Source organism: Labrus mixtus, chromosome 7 (assembly GCF_963584025.1).
Source record: "Labrus mixtus chromosome 7, fLabMix1.1, whole genome shotgun sequence".
NCBI classification, from domain to species: Eukaryota; Metazoa; Chordata; class Actinopteri; order Labriformes; family Labridae; genus Labrus; species Labrus mixtus.
Genome location: NC_083618.1, coordinates 15695245 through 15702027, shown reverse-complemented (window position 1 = coordinate 15702027; position 6783 = coordinate 15695245).

Here is a 6783-nt window from a genome sequence, read left to right as displayed (position 1 = left end):
TTCAAACACAAACAAACCCACTCTTTCCCAAATTACTCCATTTAAATTAAAGCCTTCATTGTGCCTTCTGCCTAGTTATTGCTTTATAGTCAATCTAATCAGTAAGAAAGGTTAAAATAAAATTAGGTTCTTCTCTAAATGTTCTGTGAAATACTGTAAGTCTGATGGGATTGGTGGAGTCTCTGTGGCAGGTGTCAGCTCTCTGGCGTTTTGCCCAGTCACTCCATCCACTCTCTAACCAGATCAACACAGATTAGGGATACCACAGGGATCCCTCTTGGGATTTCGCCTTCGTTGCCAGCTCTCTCTTTCTACTCTTTAAATAACTTTACCTCTCTGAGCTCCATGGTTTAAGACAATTACATGAATACATCTCTGAGGTCTTCTTAATGTTTTGACTAAAGTCTTTAAAACACTCTCTTCCCCCAAACCTTGAAAATCTTCCTGCTGAGTCCAGGTAAACCTCCAAATCTGCTCTTCTGTAATTTCATGTAATTGTCAATAAATCAACAATAGCCCTTCTCGCTCAATTTTCAAAGGTTCTGACATTTTCTCCAACCATCCCTGGAGTCAAGCCCTCCCTCGCCTTCCGTGACAATCCTCCTTGGCCCATATATGCCTGGAGGAAAAAGTAGAGTGTAGAACGTGACTGCATGTCACTTTGTGACACTGCAGATGGCTTGTGACAGCCAGCTTAGCCTCATGCCCTGCCCATCCAGATCTTAGCAAACAGTACCTGTGTGCAGTGAAGGAGCAGCAGAGGTGAATAGAGAAAGTGGAGCAGAGTAGAGTACAAGAGACAGAACAAAAACAAAAAGATAAAGGAGGTCAAATGGTGACAGAAAAGGATAAGGCAGGAGAGGAGGTAACAGGAGAGGAAGGAAGATGTGGGGAGAGGGGGGGCTGTGGCTTCTAGGGTATGGTTATAAAACATCTATAGAAATTAAACATGCTTCCTTAATAGTAAAAAACGTTATAACTGTATATAGAAGGGCAGCAGTCAGGTGGTCTGCAGTTTTTTTCCCTACATGTGAAGTATAACATGGAGTTCACAAACATTTGAAAAGGGGTTAAAAATATGACTTATGATTTGTAGTTTTTTAAAGCCACAGCACTTTTGGATACTATTAACGATTCAAAAAGTAGTTTTAAAATGTGTGGTACCAAAAAGTAAAATAATATCGAAAAATGTGATGACTTTGCACCTCACCTCTTGTGCCTATTGAAGAGCATCGGCTAGATACAAATATTTTACTTTAAGCAGCTTATTTTCATGTCTTAGGCAATTTTGAATATACTAACTTTAAAAACAGATTATAGCCTTAAAATGTTAACACATTAACCATATGTTTAACTACATTATCAAGTTACACTAATTAAGTGTCTGAAATCTGGATTCCTCAGGCCTTTTTCATATGGATATAGCTCTCAAATTGGCAGCACAATCAAATTCAATTCAAATTCAATTTTGTAATAAGTGAATTTGCTAAAATGCCCAGTCATTCCTCATTCTAATAATGCCAAGTAGAACAAGTAGTAGTGGAGAGAGAAGCTGCTAAATGTTTATTGTGCAGAAAGGGAAAGAAGGAAATGTGAAATGTTTCCATGGCTGAAGTGATTACTGACACTTCATGATGGTTTGTCTAACAAGCAAATCGTGACAGAGAGAAATGATGCAAAATTCCGCACACATGCCAATAATGCACACAGCTCATTTCAAGACAGAGTTGAATACCAGATTATATATGCTCACACATGGGTGCACAGAAGCACACAGAAACAAACCCGGCGTATGTCATGCAGTGAATCATCAAATGCTGAAGCTAACTTAATACAGCTGAGGCAAGCTTGTTTTTTAAATGATCGCAACACTATCCAAACCAAACTGGTGAAAATAGCGTAAAGTGCAAGTCAGTTGTGAGCAGTAAAGTCACGAGCACAAAATATTTTTATGTGATGAAAAAACAAGTCATGCACGTTGGGGATATTTCTCTTACACATGGACATGGCTGTGATGTAGCGATCAACTTCCTGCACCGTTCCCAACACAACATGGGTGGTTCTGCCCATCGTTATTTATGGCTGCAACGTTTGGTTCATTAATTCCTCCGGGAGGTGTGGCTGAACCTGTTCTAAAAGCACAGATAGGTAATTAGAGAAAGCGTCATGGATCTGGTCATAAAACAAATTGATTCATTGTTTACAAGTTACAACCCACAACATCCATCCCACCTTGGAGCATCAGTAATATTGACCTTTCATCATAGATGGGAGGGTGAATTTAATTTTATTAGTGAGAAAAAAAACACTCCAAAAAGGTTGTTCTTGCTCAGCATTCTATAGCAACACTAACTAACATCTGCCACTAAGAACCAAAAGATAAACCTGCCTGATATGTGTAAGAATGAAAAAGTAAATATCTTACAGGCCTGATATCCAAAGCTTAAATTCACAACAAACAACGCAGCACTTGACAATGAGATCTTTGTTCTATACCTGCAATCCACCTCTCATGCCACAAATCATGACTGCCACACCTCACTTGACATTTTAAACACTGTATAAAACTACTGACAATAAAAAGTAGGCAGTAAAGCAGTGATCATGTTTTCCATTGAAGAGCTTTAAATAAATGCCTGACCTTGAAATGTGACACGAACGTGATCATAACAGGCATTTCAAACGATTGAAACTGGATCTATAGTATGTAACCATATCTCTTCAAATGATCAGGTCAAAACAACTTCCTTGACCACATCTCTTTCAACGAGCCGTTTCACAAATACTGTCCTTCCTTTCTCATTAATTGATCAGAGGGACATCATAGATTATTTTTATCATGTTATCATTGACATTGTTATGTACATGTGTGACTCAAATTCCCTCTTTTGGAAGAGATGGCATGCTGCATAAAACCAAAACAAACATGTCCTCACCAACTACAGTTGTCACCTGAGCAGTGCTGGGTTTAAGCTGCTAACGATGAAAGCTGACGTAAACTAACTTCTCTTCTCTCAACCATATGGCGCAAAAGTGGATTACAAGAGCAGTCCTGCTTTGCACTGAATCTTATCGTGGGACTTGGAAGCACACAACCCTGGCTCTCATGAGGTTAAGTTCTACTTTCTCAAAACAGTCAAATTGGCCGTGTATCCTCATCAACGTACACTGAAGGTTTGCTGAAAACCTGAGATTCAAAATTCAAAATTCAACAATAATTCCAAAAGGCCTGGCCAAATCTGCAGCCTCATTATAGAGCATGGATGCCCAATAATTGGAAAATAACAGTATCAAACAGTAATACTCAAGTAGGCCTATATTTTGCAGAAGATAATTATATGACTGAAAAAAATATATCCAAAATCAATGACATGAACTGAAAATGTACCTTGAACTAATCATTCATTTTAAACAATTTAATTTGCTGACATGAATTAAAATGATTTTTTTTCTGAAACAGATAACTCAGCCAAGTGACAAAATGGCTTATCTGTGTACATTTACCATTTAGTCAGAAATTTAATTGCAGATATATATTTGAGGTGATTTAGAAATTTCAACATGAGTTCATAAGTAAAGAGCTCAAGTGTCATGCCCCACATTTATTGGGCATACACCTATAAAAACTAAAATCTAGAGGTTATCCTGAAAAAAACATGAAACTAGTGGAAACAATAGGCTAATATCACCCCGTTTATTGACTGTTAAATATCAGTGTCTGCACTGCAAAAAGCAAACATTGGTCGGACATTTACAAATATCTAGCAATATTTCTTCTCTAATCTGCTGTAAAATCTGGGGAAAACTCGCTTTCCTTTAAAAACAGCAGACAATGCGCACAGCTTCACGTGCAGACACGCCCATAGCAACTTTACCCTAGCAACCACAAACGCTTTCAACACCGTAGAGCAGAAACACAAAGCCAACCATTACACAGCCTACACACAAAAAACTACACTTTAAATTGTGTCGCCTGTGTTTCTATGGCACCTCACATGTCCATGTTTGTCACATTTATCAGTATTTGTCATTAAAATGTTAAAATGTGACACATTGACAAATAGCATAGAGTAGCTAGCTAACTGCAGACAAAGACCTAACGGAACCACTGTACTTACCTGGGGAAACACCGCCGGAACCCCTGGCATTTGAGGACTCGACTGAGCGTAACAAAAGGAATTTTCCATGTAGCTACAAGAAGAAACAGCAGGGATGCAGATGGCAGAGAGATAGAGAGAGAGAGAGAGAGGAGCCCTGCTGCCTCCACAAATGACAAGAGACAAGCTGCTCTACTCCGCTATCCGTCCACGTTCCATCTTCTCACCTTGCGTTTGACGTCATCACGCAGGCCTCCACAACAACAGTACCATATGACCAGCTAAAGGTTCTGCAACATGTTCATCTTGGGTTTTGGCTGCACACAAACAGGAAACTCAAAACTTCAAAAGCTGCCACTTATATTGCCTCGTAGAAATGATTCATCGAACTAGAAGTCTTTGATGTAGGCCTGGCCTACCTGAAATGTAAACATAATTTACACACACTGCAACTTTCACCCTCGAATTGAGGATGATCAGTTTGACTTTTTTTAAATATATTTTCTATTAATCAATATTTCAATTAAACTCATTCGAATATTATTTCCAAGAAATACTTTACCATTGTTAGGAGTATGTATTTTAAGCACTTTTAAGACATAATAGAAATTAATATTTTTGTTGTGTTAATGTGGTTATCTATGAGATCGATTCCTGTCATCTTACACACTTTGACTCATAATAAATCTAATCCGAAAAAAAATCGAAATGTGTTTTTATATTCCAGATGGCATTGCAAAATGTTGAGTTTCAATGGTTTTATTAAGAGCTATAGCAAAGGCACCTCACCGCTTTTTCATAATCACCTATCTTAATGAAAGACTTAAGCATTTTACTTTGAAATACAACAATTTGTACAACTCTTGATGAAGCAAAGGCATACTTGGAGAGCAGCCTAACCCCTTATAGCTGTGCATTAGCCTTTAGGGTGTAAATTAAACCACAAAGAATGAATACAGTGTTCCGTACACAGTATCGCATTCCCCAATAACAGGCAGGTTATGAAAATGTAATCAAAAGAAAGTCATGATGTCTATCCATTTTAAAAAGTCATTTCATGAACAGAACGTTATTTTTTTCATATTTCCCTCTGGTGTAGAGAGACTGACAGTTCTCAAAAAACAGAAAACCGTCCAGACTCAGATCCAAACTTTAGATAGGCCTATAGGTGTTTTCAGTTCTGTACAGCTAATGCAAATTACAACCAGAGAGTGTACACACAGTACTTCAATTCTGTAGAGCAATTAACAAAACACTGTTTAGAAAGTCTTGTTACTTACTGTAAAGCCAGGGTCTGCCACAAAAAGTCAGAAAAACTCCAGTATGTGTTCATTTCGTTAAGAATTTCTCACCAGGCTGCTATTCCAATGCCAATAACGAACCTTCAAGCTCACAATCAACAACGAATCAAGCATTTCAAATGGCACAAGACCTTGCAAAGCCTTCTCTGATATTCATTTAGACTGCCGCCGGATTGATTTTCATCTCACCTGAGGGATCCCCTTACTCTTCCTGTAGCACCACCAGGAGCTCTTGTGTTTCATTCATTTTGTAAAATGTTTCATATCATGCCCAGTTTTAATTCAAACACCACTTTTTTTTTTTTGCCAATCATTACAAAATGTTTAATCTCCTTATCCAGCTCAGCTTTTCGTGTGTGTTACGAGCTGATAATACAAACAAGCTAACACTCACACCAAAGATGTGTTAGCATTTAGCTCAATACACCTCTGTGCATAAAGTACATCCTCCTCAGGTTGCTATGTCCCTTTATCTTGTTTAAAATAGCTGGTCTGTAGGCAAATGGATCATTTGTTTATGGACTTATAAATCAAAATAGAGTACAATGTGAACAACTAAAGGAAATGAAATTTTCATTGAGTTTAAGTTGTTCACATTTTCCTATAATCACTGATATCAAACATTATCACCATATCATTTCTGCTTTCCCATGGCTCTCATATAACTCTTAAAAATAAATCCACACATAAAGCAGTGGGAGTTATTTATTTGTAGATATCTAATGCCCAGCTCAGTCAGTCCACCCCTGCATTGTGTCTAGTTGCAGCTTTCGGGTGGAAAGATCATTCCTCCTGGACAGATAAATTCTATCTGGCATCCTGTTTTTGTTTTCATTGTCCTCTCAGCTTTTCTTGCAGACAGGCCGGTTCATTCCAGGGCTGCGGCGTATGAGCACGTGTGTTTGGTAAGTGCGCGTGGGCGGGAGATAGAGAGAGAATGTGAGGCGGGAACACACACACACACACACACACACACACACACACACACACACTGATCGACAGAAAGAGACACACAGACACAGGAGAGCACAGAGGCCTTGTAAAGCAGCCCACTCTCTTCCTGCCATTGTCTAATCTCAGGGACCCACATGAGGCTCTGCTGTCGCGAAAGCCTCATGGACATCAGCTGGCTCCCCCTCCTGTCAGCCCACTCCTCCTACGGCTGCACTGCGTTACCATGGAGACAGAGAATATGCCTGCAGATGATGCATCCCCTGCTGAAAGGCGTTCATGCAGCCGATTATACAGAACAAACTGCAGCAGGCTGTTTTACATGCGACCAGCAGACAGTTCATGTGTCCTGTCACAAAATAAATGTTAGAGCAGTGCCGTTCTACTCTGCGTGGTTTAACTGCTAAATCATAAAGAAAGCTTTGATTTAAAAT